This window comes from Stomoxys calcitrans, chromosome 2 (genome assembly GCF_963082655.1).
Source record: "Stomoxys calcitrans chromosome 2, idStoCalc2.1, whole genome shotgun sequence".
Taxonomy (NCBI): Eukaryota; Metazoa; Arthropoda; class Insecta; order Diptera; family Muscidae; genus Stomoxys; species Stomoxys calcitrans.
Window position 1 is genome coordinate 67,303,277 of NC_081553.1, and position 17,401 is coordinate 67,320,677.

At 37.5% G+C, this 17,401-nt stretch overlaps 1 protein-coding gene across 1 annotated transcript in view; it reads left to right on the forward strand.

Annotated features, from left to right (window-relative positions):
• The first annotated feature begins 9,129 nt into the window (after positions 1–9,129).
• The window catches only part of LOC106085876 (uncharacterized), a 37,608-nt gene continuing 29,336 nt past the window's right edge, over positions 9,130–17,401 (forward strand). The window contains exon 1 of the mRNA XM_013250320.2: positions 9,130–9,239. The gene's annotated coding sequence lies outside the window, so the exon portion shown is untranslated. The remainder of the gene's footprint in view (positions 9,240–17,401) is intronic.

Consider the following 17,401-nt stretch of genomic DNA (forward strand, 5'->3'; position numbering starts at 1 on the left):
TTTTTTGGAAAAGTAATTGGAAAAATTTCTAATTAAAAAAGTTGCATATTCAATTAAAAAAATTATTATAATTTTCAATTAATATTTTAATTGATCCAATTAAAGAATTTTTTGATTAATTTTTTAATTGATCGTATTACAAAATTATTGAAATTTTTTTCAAAACAAACTCAAATCATTTCTATATTTGGTATATTTACCTCCTGGAACATGAACTTGAGGTGCGTTGTTAGGGCAGCGGTACGTGGGCACCCCATAAAAAAAACTATCCTGCTGGGGTGGTCCTAAACATTTTTTAAAAACTCCAATTCATTTCTATATTTGGTATGTTTACCTCCTGGAGCATGAACTTGAGGTGCGTAGTTAGGGCAAAGGTCCGTGGGCACCCCCATTAAAAAAAACTCCCCTGCGGGGGTCCTCCTAAAAATTTCGGGTGTTGGTGTAATTGTCGCCGATGCAGATGAAGGAATCTATCGAGTTGATCTGTCACGTTGAACCGGCTGTCATAGTATTGCTAGAGATTTGTCGAAATGTGGGACGTATGGGGCTTTGAAAAACTCCTTCCCTTTATACTGTAGGGGAAATATAGGCATTAATTGAATTTACTTGAGCATCATATTTGAAAAAATTTTTAAGATTCGATTAAAAAATGATTGAATCAATTATGCAGGTCTTTGGTACGAATGTCGAAAGGCCTACTAGAACTCATTGTGCTAAATTTCAGCGGAATCGCTCAATAAATTCACCTTTTAAGAGCCCAAAACCTTAGACCGGTAGATCGGTGTATTTGAAAGCTACATCCAAATTGGGACCGATCTGGGACGTATTGAACAGGGATGTCAAGGAGCCGAACAAAACCCGCTATTCCAAATTTCTTCAAAATCGGACAATAAATACGCTTATTAAGGGCCCAAGATGTAAACGGAAAGATCGGTCTATATGGCAGTTATATGGAAATATAGATCGATCTTAACCATACGCGGTACGAATGTCGAGGAACCTAACGCAACTCATTGTGCATAGTTTAAGAAAACCGGCCAATAAATTCACCTTTATGGGCAAAAAAACCTTATATCGGGAGATCGGTATATATGACAGCTATACACAAATCTGAACCGATCTAGGCCGTATTAAACAGGGATGTCAAAAAGTCTAACACAACTTGCTATACCAAAATTTCTGCGAAATCGGACAACAAAGACCATAGGTCAAGAGATCGGTCTATATGCAAGATATACCTAAACCTGGACTGATCTGGACCGTATTGAACAAGGATAACAAAAGGGCTAACACAACTCACAGTACCAAATGTCAGCGAAATCGGATAATAAATGTGGCTTTAATGGGCCTAAGACTTTAAATCGGCAGATCGGTATATATGGGGGCTATACCAAAGTAAAGTCCGATATAGCCCATCCTTGAACTTAACCAGCCTATGGACAAAAAAATTTGAACAAATTTTAATTTATTTTTAAAGACTATAGCGTGATTTCAGCAGACAGACGGACGGATAGACAGATGGTCGGACATGGCTAGATCGTCTTCGATTTTTATGACGATCGAGAATATATGTACTTTATAGGGTCGGAAATGGATAATGCGTGCCACAGTGCGACACGTTTTTGGGAAAAGGGTTTTTAGAGAAGTAGTACCTCACAAATGTCGCCAGCATTAGGAGGGGATAACCACCGCTGAAAAAATTTCTGATGTTCCTGCCAGGATTCGAACCCAGGCGTTCAGCCTCATAGGCATGCTAACCTCTGCGCTACGGTGGTGCTATACTATTCAAGCTATATCAACTTGTGAAATGATTCAGGCCAAACTTGGCTTAAATAATGGAGATCATAGTAAAAGTCATTCAGCAGTATGTCAGCCAAATTGAATAGGAATTGCGCCCTATTGGGACTCAAGAAGTAAAATCGTAAAATCGAGAGAGCGGTTTATATGGGAACCGTTATGGACCGATTCAGACCATATTTGACACGTTAGTTGAAGGTCATAGGGGAAGTTGTTGTACAACATTTCAGCCAAATCAGAGAAGAATTGCGTCATCTACAGGCTCAAGAAGTCAATATCCGAGATCAGTTTATATAACAGCTATATCAGATAATGAACCGATTTAACCCATACTTAACTCAATTTTTTGAGGTCATAACAAAATGCCTCATACAAAATTCCAATTCAATTCGAATAAAAATTACGCCTTCTAGAGGCTCAAAAAGTCAAGACATATGTACCGATTTGGACCATACTCAGCGCAATTGTTGGAGGTCATAACAGAACATTTCAGCCAAATCGGACAAGAATTGCACCGTCTAAGGCTCATGAAGCCAAGATCCAAGATCGGTTTGTATGACAGCTATTTCAAAACATGCACCGATATGGCCCATTAACAATCCCAACCGACCTTTACTAATGGAAGTGGCAAATATCAAACGCCTAGCTTTATTCCTTCGAAAGTTTGTGTGCTTTCGACTGACAGACAGCCGGTCGGACGTGATTAAACGGACTTAGAATTTCATGACGATCAAGAATATATATATATATATATATATATATATATATATATATACTACGTTTTTTATATTCCCATCTTATGAAGAGGGTATAACAACATTTCCCTTCATAAAGTTATCTCAACTTTTCACCCTCCCAACAATTGAAGAAAACCATTAATTTGGCTTAGTGTCATGACAATAATTTCCTTGACTTCATTTTCGACAAGTATTCAAAAATCTTTGCCATTTTATTGTCTTGGCAAATTTAAATTTACAAAAAAAAAATCCGTTTTGTCTGGCAACATTATTCAAGGGTACCACTCCACATTGAATATAAATATTAAAATTTATAATTTACATGTACCGGTCATGTCTTGAGTCATATATGAAAGTGCCAACAAATTTAAAAAAACTCACTATATAAATATTGACAATCATTTAATTTTGCAAAATGAAAAATAAAAGGGAGAAAAAAAACAAACAAATATTGTCAATTTGATTGTCATCGCACAGTATTTAGTGGGAGTTGTACCGAAATCTTTCTTCACCATCACTGAACCGTCAAAACCCAAAACGCCATCAATGGCAGAAGAAAAAAAACAATTTTTACCTACAAAAGGTGTAGAAACCAGTTTGGACCAAAGCACCAGCAGTAAACATTTGTTTGACAATAGTGACCGTACATCATTATGATGATAATCATCATTATCAACATTATGATTATAACCATCATTGCTGCTGAAATAAACAAATAAGCTGCGAAACCGCAAACAGATGGCCGGACAGACAAACAGTCGTGTGTACATGAGAAATTGCATAATTTCTGTTGAATGATTTTTTACCTTTATTGCTTGGAATGATGGTCACAAAAAGTGCGTTTGGAGTATTCCCACTCGCATGACTCATTGAATGTTTGTTATGGGCAAACTGTGGTTCATATTTAATCAACTTATGGAAAGGTAAAGTCGGCAATCGAGTTACGCTGCAAAAAAGCAAATAATAAATAAACTTTTTATGCTGGCAATTTTTTATTATTAATATTTAATTACTTTTGGTTTGATGCGGACTAGTTAACAAAGGAAAAATTGTGGAAATAATATTTTATTGGACTGAGAATATATCAATACATATTTTAATTAGGTATATAGCGATAATTTTTATTAATGTTCCCATATCTTTCTTTACTTGAATTTGTGTTTGTTTGTCGGTTTGTTTGTCTGTTCCCTATAGACTCAAAAATGGCTGAACCGATTACCTTGAAATTTTCACAGATTGTGTAGGTTGGTCTGGAGGGAAACATAGGCTAAATAATTTTTTGATATCCGTAGGGGGGCGGACCCTCCCCCTTACCCCAAAAGTACTATCTAAAAATAAAAGTGGACCGATCGGGACAATATGGGATTGAAATGAAAGGTATTCAAGAGTAGAGTACGAATTTTATGTTAAAAGTAGGGTCCAAGTACCTGAGGGGCCGCCCCAGCCCCAAAACCACTTCAAATAGGTTTATTTGACGATCATGACAATGTGGGAATCAAATGAAAGGTATTCGGGAAGAGTATTCAGGAAGAAGAAATATGCTTTATAATTTGTTGATTTCGGAAGGCGGCGGACCCTTCGCGTTACCCCAAAAATACCACCCAAAATCACAAGTGGACCGATAAAGACAAAATAAATATCAAATGAAAGGTATTAAAGAGTAGAATACGAATGTGGTGTTAAAAAATTGGGTCCAAGTACCCAGAAAGTCGCCCTAACTCCAAAATTTCTAAAAACAGACAAATTGGTCTTCCATATCTATATGGGGCTTAAATGAAAGGTATTCGGGAGTAGATTACGAAGCTGGCATACAGAATCAGATCGAAGTGTAGGGGGTCACCCCACCCCCCAAAAACTCCCCAAATGGGCATAGGACCCATCATTACTATATGGGACTCGGTTTATTTGTTAGTTCCGTAGAATCAAAGAAAGGAAACATAGGTTATATAATTTTTAGATATCGGATGGTGGCTGATCCTCCCCCTGCACCAAAAACGCCACCCAAATCCAAAAGAAGACTGATGGGCACAATATGGGTATCCAATGAAAACCAAAAAACTCCTCTAAACAGAAATAAAGGGTGATTTTTTTGAGGTTAGGATTTTCATGCATTAGTATTTGAGAGATCACGTGGGATTTCAGACATGGTGTCAAAGAGAAAGATGCTCAGTATGCTTTGACATTTCATCATGAATAGACTTACTAACGAGCAACGCTTGCAAATCATTGAATTTTATTACCAAAATCAGTGTTCGGTTCGAAATGTGTTCATTCACCGTTCATTTCTGGTTGAATGGCTACGTAAATAAGCAAAATTGCCGCATTTGGAGTGAAGAGCAACCAGAAGCCGTTCAAGAACTGCTCATGCATCCCGAAAAATGCACTGTTTGGTGTGGTTTGTACGCTGGTGGAATCATTGGACCGTATTTTTTCAAAGATGCTGTTGGACGCAACGTTACGGTGAATGAACACATTTCGAACCGAACACTGATTTTGGTAATAAAATTCAATGATTTGCAAGCGTTGCTCGTTAGTAAGTCTATTTATGATGAAATGTCAAAGCATACTGAGCATCTTTCTCTTTGACACCATGTCTGAAATCCCACGTGATCTGTCAAATACTAATGCATGAAAATCCTAACCTCAAAAAATCACCCTTTATTAGACGTTCCTATCACTATGGGACTCAAATGAAAAGTATCCGGCAGTAGATTACAAATATGGCATACAAAATTATGTCTAAGTAATGGGAGGTCGCCCCACCCCCAAATACCCCAAAATGTCAATATTAACCGACCATGACCATGACGACCATGAAAGGTATTTGAGAGTAGAACACGAATTTGATATCCAATTTTGGAGCCAAGTATTTTGGGATACGCCCTCAAGCACCCCCTAAACTGAGCTTCATTTCCGTTGGGAATAAAGAATGAACTTGATATCTATTTTCAGTGCAAAGTGCCGGTGGCCGCCCCAGCCCCAAAACACCCAGCCAAGTATCATAATGTCGTAATGGATCTAATGGCATTTTTGATGGGTGGATGGGTGGTCGATCTGATTTTCTATGCCAGATTCTAAATTTATTCCCGAATACATTTCATTTGAGCCCCATATTGAAATGAACGTCCAATATGTCAGTTTGGGGGAATTTTGGGATTGGGGCGGCCTGATAGGTACTTAGACTCCTATTTTAATACCATATTCGTATTCTACTCTCCAATACCTTTCATTTGATATCTATATTGTCCCGATCGGCCCACTTTTGATTTTGGGTTGTGTTTATGGCATAAGGGGGAGGTCCGTCCTCCTTCCGATACCGAATAAATTATAAAGTCTATGTTTCCTTCCAGACCCACCTACACAATATGCGAAAATTTCTAGAAAATCATTTCTGCCGTTTTTCAGTCTATACGGAACAAACAAATCGAGTCCCATATATCCGTGATTGGCTAATGTGCCCATTTTGGGAGTTTTTGTGAAGGTGGACCCCCTATACTTCGACATGAGTTTGTATGCCAGATTCGTTATCTACTCCCGCATACTTTTCATTTGATACCCATTGGTATCGGTTCACTTTTGATTTTGGGTGGCGTTTTTGGTGTAATGGTGGAGGGTCCGCCCCCTTCCGTTATCAATAAATTATAAAGTCTATTCCTACTACCTGACCATATTCGTAATCTACTCCCGAATACCTTTAATTTAAGTCCCATGTTATCATGATCGTCAATTAAATCTATTTTAAGGGGTTTTGGGGCTGTGGCGGCCCCCAGGCATCTGGACCCAACTTTTATCATGAAATTCGTACTCTACTCTTGAATACCTTTCATTTGAATCCCATATTGTTTCGATCGGTTCACTTGTATTTTTTGGTAGTACTTTTAGGGTAAGGGGGAGGGTCCGCCTATGTTTCCTTCCAGACCAACCTACACATTCTGTGAAAATTTCAAGGAAGTCGGTTCAGCCGTTTTTGAGATTATACGGAATAAACAAAAAAACATACAAACAAACGCAAATTGAATTTTTTTATATAGAAGATATCCATACCGTGCAATATTGATATGCTATCATACGGCGTAGCTATTAATACCATATGGTACTGCAATGAGCACGTTTGGTATCAATTTTTCTCTGGGTGTACTAAACACTGCAACGCTGGCAGTCACAAGCTTAAATCCAGTAATAGGCCACCAGACATTGTAAGCTGGAGCTTGATGTAGCACTGTTGAGCTTCTGGCACGACTATAGAACAGCAAATATTAATTTCCTCATTCGGTTTGTAAAACATCGAAATATTGATCTGATGGTCTTGACGTCCTAAGTCGATTAAGCCATGTCCGCTCACTTCCGGACGGTTTATGTTTTTATATAGCCTCTAGAGGGGACCATTCGGGTGAAATTTTTGACGAGGTGTCTTGTTTTGACTTCCAACATAGTATGACTACATAATTTTATCCGTTATCTTTGGTTTGCCTATGAAGAACTTGGCAAATGCGATCCATTGTGGAGGGTATATAAGATTCGGTCCGGCCGAACTCAGCACACTCTTACTTGTTTTTTATACCCACCACAATAGGATGGGGGTTAGTATACCCTGCGACCTGCGACCCCATAAAGTATATTCATGAGCCTGTACAGGGCGCACTTCCTATACGATTTGGCTTAAATCGGTCCATAAACTGATATAGCTCTCATATAAACCGATTTCCCGATTTTATTTCTTGAGCTGCTATAGGGCCCAATTCTCATCCGTTTTAGCTGAAATTTTGCTCAATGACATAGTGGAAGATCTCCAACATCCAAAGCAAATATGACTCGAATCGAATATTGCTGAAATTTGGGACAGTAAGTTGTGTTGGCGCCTACGACATCTTTCTTCAATTTGGCCCAGATAGGTCCAGTTTTGTATAGAGCTGTCATATAGACCAATCTCTCAATTTAAGGTCTTGCGCCCATAAAAGGCGCATTTATTTCCGATTTTGCCAAAATTTGGGCCAGTTAGTTGTGTTAGGCCCCTTGACATCTCTCTACAATTTGGCACAGATCGGTCCAGATTTTAATATAGCTGACATATAGACCGATCTCTCGATTTAAGTTATTGAGCCCATATAAGGCGTGTTTATTGTCCGATTTTACTGAAATTTGGGATAGTGAGTTATGTTAGGCCCTTCGAAGTCTTTCTCCAATTTGGCTCAGATCAGTCCAGATTTGTATATAGCTGCCATATAGACCGATCCGCCGATTTAGGGTCTTAGGCCCATAAAAGCCACATTTATTATCCGATTTTGCTGAAATTTGGGACAGTGAGTTGTGTTAGGCCCTTCGACATTTTTCTTCAATTTGGCCCAGATCGGTTCAGATTTGTTTATAGCTGCCATATAGACCGATCTCTCGATTTAAGGTCTTGCGCCCATAAAAGGCGCATTTATTGTCCGATGTCGCCGAAATTTGGGAAATTGAGTTGTGTTAGTTCCTTCGACATCATTTTCCTATTTGACCCAGATCGGTCCAGATTTGTATATAGCTGCCATATAGACCGATCTCTCGATTAAAGGTCTTGGGCCCATAAAATGCGCATTTATTGTTCGATTTCGCCGAAATTTGATACAGTGAGTTGTGTTAGGTTCTTCGACATTTTCTGCAATTTGGCCCAAATCGGTCTAGATTTGGATATAGATGCCATATAGACCGATATCTCTATTTAAAGTCTTGTTTTTTGTTTGTTTTTTTATTTTTCTTCCCATTCACTTTTAATAACGCACAAATAAATATATAAATCACCATCCAATTATGTAGAGTGCAATCCATAATTACTTATTTGCTACTCTTTTCGATTAATTGTCAAGGTCTTTGAAAACGTCACTTATGCGTCAATGGAATTTTTGATGGCAAAAGAAGCTCTTCTTTGACCAAAAAAGTTGTATCTCTTGGCCACGCGTATTTTTCCAAGTTCTCGTGAATTCATGAATCGAAGCCAAACAAATCAATGATAAAGCGTGCGACTGCGCAGACAGTGTTAATAAACTAATGATGATTGAATTCAACGAACAACATAATCATCAACGCATATGAGCGTTATGGGGTTTTCAACCTACCACAATGCGAATCGGCTTGGCTAAGTCATAGTGGCAGTCTCTTTGATTGGATGTGGGTTTGTGTTACAGCCACAAAGTGGAAGTGAATGTGGAAGCGTGTGTATATTTCTGGACTAATATAATTTTAGCTCTGCCATGAAATTCGTTTTTTTCCGTTTTATAGGAAATTGTTAAAGGCAGAGAGTTTATGCTATTTTTGTTTTTTGGTTTGGTGCTCTTATTTCTCTTCAATTCTCGTATTTATCTTTTAACCATAATACGTTGGTATTGTTTTTTTTTTTTTTTTGGTTTTCTGGGTTTTTACCAATATCATTGCCATTATTACCCTAACTTGTAGTTGTCTCACAGACCAGCCATACAGCCAGCCAGCCAGCTTACAAATCTGTCTGCCTTGGCAACGTCATGATGCGATTTTGTGACTACGAGCGGTGGCTGTGACGTTGATTTTGTTTAATTTCGAGTGTTTTGTATAAAACCATTGTGACCGGCAATTGGTGCCAACAGTTCAAATTGTAACCTAGCAAAGGTAGTTCACAATACTACCAATTTTGTTAACTTTGTCGTAAGGACTAGATCTTAATCCCTTACAAGTAATAGAGAGCAGCAACAGAAAGTAAGTTCACTATAAGGATACACAACAAGAAACATTAAAAGTGCAAATTTAATATAAAAAAAAAAGAAAAAACAATCAACAAAAACAAAATCCAATTAAAAGTTTATTTTGAATTTTATAGTTAAAGAAGATGTATGAAATTGTGGAAAAACTTGAAAAAAAAAGTTATATAGTGTAAACATAACTGATTTTGAACTATGTTATAGTGAATTAAAACAACAACTCTTTGGACTGCAAAGGAAATAAATTAACAAATGAAAATCTTTTAGTTAAAAATCAAAGAATATATTCAAAACAAATGCAGATAAAAAGTGCATGTGAGAAAATGCTAGAAAAGAAGTGGTTAAGAAATCAAGTGTTGAAAAAAACAAGTATGTTCAAGCTAAAGTGGGTCAAAGCTGGGCATTCGATGCCCTAAATCTTAGTGAATATTAAAGAAAAGTAGTTTCAACAAATTCAGCGGAATATACTTTTGTAGCAACATTTAAACCCTGATAATAAAAAAAGGGACCGATAAGATCCGGTGAAGGTACATAGGTGTTTGTGTGAGTGTTAGGAGTTTCACCATCCGCTCTAGTTCTTCATTTCTCCTATTTCTTTTATTCGTGACCTCGTTTCCTCCGAGTGAACGCACCTATGGTGGGCAACCCAATCAACTTAATCTAACCTTAAAGCCCTTAATGAAAATTCGGTCAAAATTCAATTAGCCTATATTATTTGTATATTGCCTTACAACGAATTGTTGCAAGTTTGCCTGAATATTTAAGTTCGAATGATTTAGGCTGCTTTCCTTCTTTATCTCTCTTCTTTAAGCTTGTTCAGGTGGCTGGAAGTCGAAGAAGTCGCGCTAATAGTTTTCCCACAACCAAACTTGAAGCTTGTTCGCTAGCTTGGATCGTTGGAGGATTCTTTCCATTCGCGCTAATTCCCCTGCATCATCTTCTTTGCCCCGTTTGCTCAGCCGGATCGGAAGAAGATTTCTAAAGAACATGTTCTCTTTCTACTCCTCTCTTGGCAGCCTGTTCGCCTATTTTGGATGTAGAGAGAAACTTTCAATACCAAAACAACTTTTCAGCAACTTTTCAGCTTCATTTTCTAAACATTTTCGCTTTTTAAGTCTCACACATCAGATATTGTACTCACTCTCTATATAAGTCCCACACCGAAGTGACCAAGATTATCACGCCCTCTGTTGCAAAATCATGCACCAATAAAGACTACCTTTAAGAATAAATAAAAAACGTTAATCACACAGGTTTTTATTTATTTTTAATATCATGTCGTACACAATCCTTTCACCTCGACACGCTACCACCCGAATCCAAAGAGGTTTTCACGTACACTTTTTCTTTGGCGGTGAGAGAGAGAGAGAGAGCGTGAGAGTGAAAAACACTTGGAGAGTTTTTCCTAAATGAGAGGATTCATATTTCAAATTTACTTTTGTCTAGTCATTAACTTACCTTGATGAATGGAAGCACTTTATTCCCTAAGGTATCGTCGTAATCCCCAACACACATTTGGTTCCAAATGCAGAAAATGGGTACCTAAGAATATATTCCTTAGAACCCCCAGAACGCCGTGAAACATGTTGGCGTCTCATAGATGATTTGTGGTGGTTTTTCTGTATCTGGTCTATATGCCATTTTCTGTATTAGGGGCACAATGTGTTTTTTATTACGACGATATCATAGGGAATAAAATGCTTCCATTTTCCGAGGAAAAAATGCCACTTAAGTGACAGTTCAGGTAAGTTAATGACTCAAAGCACTCTCCCAGACTAGCGGAATTCTAGTTCCGAGAGTTTGTTGTACAGAGTTTGGATCGCCTTGACACCAAACGTGCTCATTTCAGTACCATACGGTATTGACAGTAAAGCAACACCATATGGTACTAAAACAATACTGGCTGGCATGGTTGAACCATAAAATGCTTAGTACCATTTGGTACTTGCTCCATTACCGAACTGGTATTGGTTTTAATACAAATCAGTTATTGGTTTTAGCACCAGACCTCAACAACAATTCTGGTGCGATGACAAGAATTTAAATGTGACGTCTTCAATTCTTAACAGCCTATTTTGTCTGGCATTGAATTGATACCAAATGGTATTAAAAATCTTTGCCAATGGCGCGAACATAATAATACCAGTAACTCCTTGACAATATTCGTCTTAGACCCCATAAAGTAGTTATAATCTTTATCGTCATGACTTTTGGAGTCGATCTAGCCATGGCCTTCCGTCTGTCTGTCGAAAGCACTCTAACTTTTGAAGGAGTAAAGCTGGGCGTTTGAAATTTCGCACGAATACTTCCTACAAGTGTAGTTCGGTGGGGATTGTAAATGGGCTACATCGGTCCATGTTTTGACATAGCATCCATATAAAACGATCTCGGATCTTGAGCTTCTGGAGGGCCCAATTCTTATCCGATTTGTCTGAAAACTGTGCTTAGTATGGCCCAAATCGGTTTATAACCTATTATAGCTGCCGGTTAGACTTGTTTAGCCTCTAGAGGGCCAAATTCTTATCCAATTCGGCTGAAATTTTGCATGATGTGTTTTGTTATGACTTTTAACCACTGTGCTTAGTATATTGTAAATGGGTTCAATACCTGATATAGCTCAAATATGAACCGATCTCCCGATTTTACTTTTCGAGTCTCTATAGGGTACAATTCTTATCCAATTTGAAATTTCGTACAACGACTCCCCCATGACCTTACAAATACGTGCCAAATATGGTTTGAATCGGTCTTTAGTCTGATATGGATCCCATATTATCCCGATTTTACATTTTGAGCCCCTTAATTAATCTTTAATCTAAATCTTTATTCGAAATTTTGCACATTGACTTCTATTTATGATCTCCATTATCCTAACCAAGTATGGTTCGAAGCGGTCCATTACCTGATATAGCTCCAATAGCATGGCCATTTATCCATTATCCTTTGTTTGCCTTTAAGAGATACCGGGCAAAGAACTTGCCAAATTCTATCCATGATGGAACATATATAAGATTTGGTCCAGCCGAACTTAGCATGCATTCACTTGTTATACCTAACATCATAAGATGGGTCATTCCGTTTGTTACACCCCGAAATATTGATCTGCGACCCCATAAACATATATATTTTGGATCGTGTCGACATTCTGAGTCCATGGTTGTCGAAATCACCATAGCAGTCAAAGGTGTAGAGATAGTCTCTCAAAATTTTGCAAAGATACTTCTTATTGACGTAGGTAGTTGAAGTTTAGATTTTGATATAGCCCCCATTTAAACCGATCCCCGGGTTTGACTTCTTGAGCCCTTAGAAGCCTCAATTTTCATCAGACTTGGCTGACATTTGGAACAAAGACCTGTGTTATGACTTCCAACATCCACGCCATGTACTATCATAGTCGGTCTATAAACTGATATAGCCCCCATATAAACTGATCCCCGGGTTAGTATTATTGAGCCCCTAGAAGTCTTAATTTTATTCCGATTTGGCTTAAATTTGGAATAAAGTCTTGTATTATGACTTCGTATATCTATGTCAAGTATGATCTGAATCGGTCTATAAGCAGATATAGCTCTCATACAAACCGATCCTAAATGTTCTCCTGATTTCGTTGAAATTTGATCCTAAAACCTATTTAATGACTTACAACATCAGTGCCAAGTTTTATTTGAATCGGTCAATATGGTGATATAGGCCCCCCAAGTACCGATTTCCCGATATGAATTCTTGAGACCATTGAAGCCTCAATCAACTCCCGATTTTATTGCTACAAAATAATTCAAATACAAATTCAGTTAAGAGGGTACATTTTTAGGGGAATCTATGGTGGTGGGTACCGAAGATTTGGACCGGTCATACATAGCGTGTTTTTACTTGTTTAAGTTGAATTTTTCAGCATTAAATATTTCCTACTCTCACTTAAATATTTACTGGGAAATTGTTACTGGAAAGGTACGGAACACTCCTAATATTGCGCATCAATCGGTAAATAAAAAAACAGCTGATTACATATTACCATCTGTTTCAATTTATCGGGTCGAAAGTCACTAGCCGACACTCATATGCCGATTAAAGTTTATCGATAGGATGAGAAATAAATGAATATAAACCCTGATATATTTGAGTTCTATATAGCGCAGCGCAACAAAAATTGTGTGGAAACGACATCTATCCAGTACAACAAAGCTCTGAAGAATGTAAAACATCTGTGTCTTCAAAATTGTCGCAGGTTTCGATATAACTCCTATATAATCTATTTTCTGATATCGCCTTTTTAAGGATGTGGTAAACCAATTTTGTTGTCTTATCGTAGCGAAATCTCACAGGGTTCTATTTGATCTTTCAAAAGGTATCCAAATTAAAGTCTGACTAGATTTCGAGATAAGTTCTACATATAAAAAGTACTACGTACACCAGGTGGTGTAGGGTATTATTAAGTCGGCTGCGCCCAACTTTTGCCTCTACTTACTGGTTTTCCATTGCCGGTGTTTGTGTGTGTAGTGGTAGACTTAATTTCTGCTCAACTACATTATCTCCCATGGCATACACATGTTGCTGTGCATCTTTTGGAAGTTGTGTCAAATGGCTTCGAATGCTAGATAACGGCAGCGGCTCTCGCTGTAGCTCTAGATGCAATTTTGAGTTTTGTTTTTGTCCTTCAAGGCTTGTGTATCCAGTACTAAAATAAAACCCAGCAATATTCAGAAATACAAATTCCCTTAACAAGATACGATAAATTTCAATCCTAGAATGAGTAACAGGCTCTTAAACTTCAATAACAATTTCTTTTTTTAAATGTCAATACAATCAATAACATATTGTAAAACATGATAAGCCTCTCTTAGTTGCAATTAAAATTTCCAAGAAATTTATTTTTATTTGCATATATCCCACAAATGTTTTCATCCATGTTTCCAATATGCAATATGCATACGTAAAAAATTCCATTTCAATATTAAATTGTTATTGTACCCAACACCGTAGGATAGGGGGTATATTCATTTAGTCATTCCGTGTGCAACACATCGAAATATCAATTTCCGACCCTACAAAGTATATATATTTTGGATCGTCGTAAAATTCTAAGATGATTTAACTATGTCCGTGTGTCTGTCCGTGTGTCCGACCTTCTGTTGTAATCACTCTACAGCCTTCAAAAATTTAGATATTGAGCTGAAATTTGGCACAGATACATACGTCTTTTTGATGCACGCTGGTTAGGTAAGGTTAGGTTAAAAAGAGGGCGCAGATATTAATCCGCCCCATGCCCCTATAAAGTAACCTTTAAAAAGAAAATTTTAAGTTAGGAATTCCGTGCTACTTACAAAATCCTTAATTGATGTTCAATACCACTCCCCTAAATTGGTTCATGTCTGATATTGTGTCTCCGCCTAAGAACCGGTATCAGTTGGACGCGAAAGCCGGGAAATGACAAAGGAAATGCTCCAACGTCTCATCATCTTCCCCGCATGCCCTATATATGATATCACTTGCCGCACTGAATTTACATAAGTGAGCTCGTAGTCCTATGTGTTCCGTTATGATACCAATAGCTATACTGACCTCCTTCTTGCTTCCTTTCAGTAATAGCCTTGTCTTCTCACGATCTGGATCCCCCCCATAGGATTTTCGCCGTCCTACCGATCGTTTCGCTGTTCCACAATGTTGCATGCGCATTCGTCGCCCACTCCCTTAACTCGGACTGCATCGACCCGAAAGGCTTCGGGTTAAGTTCTTGAACGGGCCAAATCGGACCATATTTGGATATGGCTGCTATATAGATCGATTTTCCGATAAAGGGTTTAATGCCCATAAATGCTTTATTTTTCATCCGATTTTGATGAAATTTGAAATAGTGAGTAGTTTTAAGCCTCCCGAGATCTGACCCAAATATGGTCTATATCGGACTATATATAGCTGCCATATATACCGATCTGCCGATAAAGGTTCTGAAGCCCATAAAAGCTTTATTTTTTAACCGATTTCGCTGAAATTTTAAATGGAGGGTTATCTTAAGCCCCTTGATATCCGACATATATAGTTAACAAATCGGTCTATATTTAGGTATAGCTGTCATATAGACCGATAAAGGGTCTGAAGCCCATAAAAGCCTTATTTTTTAACCGATTTCGCTGAAATTCGAAACATTGAGAACTTTTAGCTCTCCTAACATAGGACCCAAATATTGTTCAGATCGGACTATATTTAAATATAGCTGCCATATATATATCGATTTGCCGATAAAGGGTCTGAAGACCATAAACGCTTTATTGATTACACGATTTCGCTGAAATTTGCAGCAGTGGGTTATCTTAAGCCTACCGACATCTGACCTAAATATGGTTCAGATCGGTCCATATTTAGATATAGCTGCCATATATACCGATCAGCCGATAAAGGGTCTGAAGCCCATAAAAGCTTTATTTTTTAACCGATTTCTCTGAAATTTGAAACAGAGGGTTATCTGAAGCCTCCTGATATCGGGCCTATATATGGATCAAATCGGACTATATTTAGGTATAGCTGCCATATAGCCCGATCTCCAGATATAGTGCCTAAAGTCCATAAAAGCTTTATTTTTTAACCGATTTCGCTGAAATTTGAAGCATTGAATAGTTTTACGCCTCCTAACATATGTCCCAAATATGGTTTAGATCGGACTATATTTAAGTATAGCTGCCATATAGACTAATCTCCAAATAAAAGGTCTGAATCCCCTAGAAACTTTATTTTTTAACCGATTTCACTGAAATTTGACACATTGAGTAGTTATACGCCTCCTAACATAGAACTCAAGTTTGGTTCAGATCGAATTTAGATATAGCTGCCATATAGACCGATCTCCCGATTAAGGGTCTGAAGCCCATAAAAGCTTTATTTTTTAACCGATTTCGCTTAAATTGGAAACAGTGGTTAGTCTTAGTTCTCCCGACATCCGTCCCAAATATGATTCGGATCGGACTTTATTTAGATATAGCTGTCATATAAGCCGATGTGCCGATTAAGGGTCTGAAGCTCATTAAAGCTTTATTTAATACCCGATTTTGTTGAAACTTGAAATACAAAATTCAACAGTGACTTTGATTTATAAGACCACTCAATATCCGTGTCGAATTTTGGGTGCATAAGTTATCCAATTTTCACCGGATTGTGACGAAAGGGGGTTTACATATATACCCAAGGTGGTGGGTATCCAAAGTTCGGTTCCGGCCAAACTTAATGCCTTTTTATTTGTTTTTCTTTAGTTTCATTATTATATTCCAAAGAAGAAGACTCGCCCCTCTCAACCTTCACATTTGTGAATGAAGAAAAATTTGTCAATTTTTTTCTCCTATTTGTTTACCCAAGTTTTTTACTTCGTCTTCAAATATTGCCATTTATTTGGAAATACAGCCATCCTACCATATACATGCAATGGTACAATTTATTATGCATCAAATGAGTTTTTTGCTATGTTTCTTCCCATTTTGAAGGCTTCATTATTTGTTTTTGAACATTCAGGACGGTAATTCAATTCTTGACTGCCATATGGCAAAGTCACACTGCATTGGGTTCATATCGTTCATATCCTACGCATGAGATTAATTTTCATAATAAAAGCTTCCTCATTTTCGTAGAAATGTTGCAAGCATAAGGTTTCTGTTGAAGGAGATGGCGCATGAGGATGTCATGTTGCCAACGCCACAAAGTCTTTAAGAAATGTCTGCAAACAGACAGTGACACGGGGATGTAATCATGATGGCACAAATGAAGGAAAGGCTTCCGAATGAGCACAACTGTCACAAACAAAGTTATCATGGCACATCATCATGAGAATTATTTGTAGGCTTTGGTATTTTTAGGTTTCTTTGTTGAATTTTATTTTAATTTTCTTGCATTATATGCTTATTTTAATGCGTGTCGTTGTTTGTTCGACACGCCATTTGTTTTTATTTGTCAGAATAACCAAGTTTGTCTTCCTTATTATTATAATTGTATTATTATAAGGGTTTTATATTTCAATTAGCGTAAGTGTAATAACTTGTGATTGCATGTAATGCGACATTTCCCAATGAACTTTTGATAAGTAGACCTAGAAGACAAATTTAAATAATGTCTTATGATTAAGATAACATTTTTGGAGAAAGCCAGCAAAATAGTGAAGCATCCTAATCAACACTAAAA